Source organism: Octopus bimaculoides, chromosome 2, assembly GCF_001194135.2.
Source record: "Octopus bimaculoides isolate UCB-OBI-ISO-001 chromosome 2, ASM119413v2, whole genome shotgun sequence".
Lineage (NCBI taxonomy): Eukaryota > Metazoa > Mollusca > Cephalopoda > Octopoda > Octopodidae > Octopus > Octopus bimaculoides.
Window position 1 is genome coordinate 34040518 of NC_068982.1, and position 3806 is coordinate 34044323.

The window sequence follows — 3806 nt, forward strand, 5'->3', positions numbered from 1 at the left end:
ATATATATATATATATATATAAGGGTTGAAATTTATTGCAACGGCTTGTTGTAAGATGTGAAAGATGAACAATGCATGAAGTTTTAAGGAAATATTTATTTTTTACTGTTACATTGTACATACCTTGCCTCAACAGGCAGGTGATAAAATCATAGAGCATGCGAAGTAAAAAAGTTAATTTCGACCTGTGTGTTCTTATTGTAGTAGTAAACCATAGAGAGAGATATGGTAATGTGCAGAGAAGAGAAAGTGAGTTAGTGAAAGTGAGAGAGTGAGGGTCGAAACAACTGCTTTGTTGGCAAGATACCATAGTTGTTCTCTTTGCCCTCTTCTTTTTGCAATGTCATTTTGTTTAGCCTGTCTGCAGACTCCATTCTCACTAACTGAGTTATCACCAAGTGACTAACTGATTAAGTTGTCACTGAGTAACTGAGTTGTCACCAAGTGACTAACAGATTTTTGCTTGGGGGGGTTCTTGTTTTTATAACTATCCAGAAGGATAGACATATCGTTGAGAACAACAGATTTAGTTGGTGGTACTTGTTATCTTAATACTAGCTTTTGGTGGTTTAAAAGAAGTTAGAAGGGTCAAGTGGTGAAGACATTATTTCGGTCTCGCTGAAGCAATCTGGCAAAAGTAAAACTGCTGTCACAGAAAAAAACCATTGTTCCACTGTGAGAAAAGTTCTGTTGAACTGTTAATTTAAATTTGGCTATGGTGGATGGATCAAATCCACTTCATGCCTGCAAGATCCACTATATCACTCCCTCCCCAGTGAAGTTCTGGGAAAGGAAACGAATGATTGAAGGAGAGGAGGAAATGCATTGTTGAGGAGAAATTTCGCATTTGAGGAGAGAAGATCATTGAAGTGTATACGGAACAGTTTTTTATTCAGATTAGTTTGAATAGCGGTATCCCTTTGCATACCAAAATGTGTGCAGTCAGTGACTGTGCAGTACAGCAAATGAGCACATGTGTGCAGGTGCACGTTTCGAAATTGACCATAAAATAAGCTCAGGTGAGTGAGTGAGTGTATTCTCAATCTGTGATATGAAAGATCTTCCTGCAGGGTTGCAGTGTGTGAAATGCTTGGAATGTTTTTACAAAGTGAAATGCATCTGGTGCTGTTGTCGTGGTTAATTGCTGAGGTTTAGCAAGGATGACAGTGTAATCATGCAGGAGTGATGTGCAAGACAGATAATTTTCTCTGTTAATAACGTGATCTAACAGGGGGAAATTATGTCTAAACATGAGTGCAGAGCATGTGAACATCCAATGTGAATCGAGTCGGAAAAATAATTGAGCTGGCACAAATGTGTTGCAAAACAAGGCAGTAGATCCATAATAGAGGTGCATGTGCATGTGTGCAAAAGGGCTTGCAAGGCTAAGGCAGAAATGCTTGTACATTGATTACAAATACAGTGTACAGTATTGAATATGCCAGTGATTAAAGCAGTGTTGAATATGCCAACCAGTGCATAAGGTATAATATGCCTCGGTCATGCAGGAGCAAAAGTGTGAAATGCTGGCACATTGTAAGGGACAAACAACTTTCTCTATGTATATGTGACTGCCCTAGGGTATTACAGAGACAAGTTGTGTCTACAAGGTACAGGGAGCATGAAAAACAAGTGAGAAAGGCATGGTGTGGTGCATGAATGTGACAGAGTTAGCATGCGTGTGTGTATGAACCATGTGTGCAGATGCATGTGCAAGGCTGAGGAAAGGTGCATGCAAAGAAAGAAATTGCAGACATTCAAAAGGAGAACATTTAGCAAAAACCATGTAATAAAAACAGGTGAACAATGCATGTGCAATGCAAATATAAAAGGAAATAAGCAAAAATTGACAAACTTGGTTAGTAAGTGTTTTGGTCCTGAAAAGCTAAAAAGTAGCATTTGAAATGCAAAAATAGGTGCATGCAAAGTAAATTCAAATCTATGGCTGTCAAAAATGTTGCACATGTGTGCTCCCATATTTTCTTCCAGTTAGTTTCTGGGCATGTAGCTGTCAAAATGATGCATTTATTGGCTTCCATGGTCGGCAAATTCCTTGTGTGTTGGCTGTGTTGCATTGTTGTGGATTGCATCGCAGTATAGAGCTTTCTGTAGCAGGTCGAAGGAGGGTGCATCTTGGAGGTGACAAAGATTGTCATTCTTTTCCTTTGGTTTAGTGACTGTTGATATGAAGATTGTAGTTCTTTAGTTTGAAGTCAGCAAAATACAACAGCATGTAGCATCAGAAGGTAACAATTCTCTTTACCCGGGGTCACCAATTTGTTGGCAATATAGCTTCAGAAAGCAGTAATTCCTTTGCTCAGGGTCGCCAGTTGTAAAGATAAAAATTACTTTTATAACAGTTGGGTCTCTAATTTGTTGTAAGCGATGAAAGATGAACAATGCATGAAGTTTTAAGGAAATATTTATTTTTTACTGTTACATTGTACATACTTTGCCTCGACAGGCAGGTGATAAAATCATAGAGCATGCAAAGTAAATAAGTTAATTTTGGCCTGTATGTTCTTATTGTAGTAGTAAACCATAGAGAGAGATATGGTAATGTGCAGAGAAGAGAAAGTGAGTTGGTGAAAGTAAGAGAGTGTGGGACGAAACAACTGCTTCGTTCGCGAGATACCATAGTTGTTCTCTTTGCCCTTTTCTTTTTACAATGGCATTTTGTTTAGCCTGTCAGCCAGACTCCGTATGCGAAGTAAAGTTAGATGTGGTAGATTTTCCTTGTATAGTTTTGTGTGCATGTTTTCTTTGCAGTGATCCACAGATAGCGATGGAATGATGTTGTAAAAGAACAGAATTAGAGCTAGTGAAAGTTGTAGGGTCGTGGGAAGTTGTCTCATAATTACTGACAGTAAATTTCATTTCTCCCTCTGACCATTATCTTTAGTAGCTGCCTTGTTTGTGATCATGATTCTAGCATTCTGCTCTCTAACTGATGGTAGCTGTCTCTGACTCAAGTTGTCATTCATTGATTGAGTTGTCACTAACTGGCTAACTGAACTGCCACCAAGTGATTAGCTGATTTTTGCTTGGGGGTTCTTGTTTTTATAACTATCCAGAAGAATAAACATATCGTTGAGAACAATAGATTTCGTTGGTGGTACTTGTTATCTTAATACTAGCTTTTGGTGGCTTATAAGAGGTTAGAAGGGTTAAATGGTGAAGACATTATTTCGGTCTAGCTGGGGCAATCTGGCAAAAGTAAAACTGCTGTCACAGAAAAAAACCATTGTTTCACTGTGAGAAAAGTTCTGTTGAACTGTTAATTTAAATTTGGCTATGGTGAATCAAATCCACTTCATGCCTGCAAGATCCATTACATACATACATATATATATATATATATATATATACATACATACATACATACATACATACATACATACAGCAATACCTTGACTATCGCGGATATTATGTTCCAAAACCTCCCACAGTAGGTGAAAATTTGCAAAGTAAAAACAGTACTGTATTGTATATATATATTTTTTAATTATTTTTATAATTTGTATATATTTATTTTATTATAAATGTAAAAGAACACCGCACACTTGCCTCCCGAGTTTCATTTTCCATACAATATGTGCGCTTCTTTGTTTGCTCATCAATGGTAGACTACATATTTACTTTTAATATATTTTAGTTAATGTGTTATATGGTGCAGTACTGTACTATATTTTTATTTATTAATTTATTAATTTTTAGAAATGAAAATGCTGATTTTACCACAAAAATAATTAAAATTTAAAAAAATATAAATTGGCTGCAGAAACCCACGATATACTGTGGAGTCT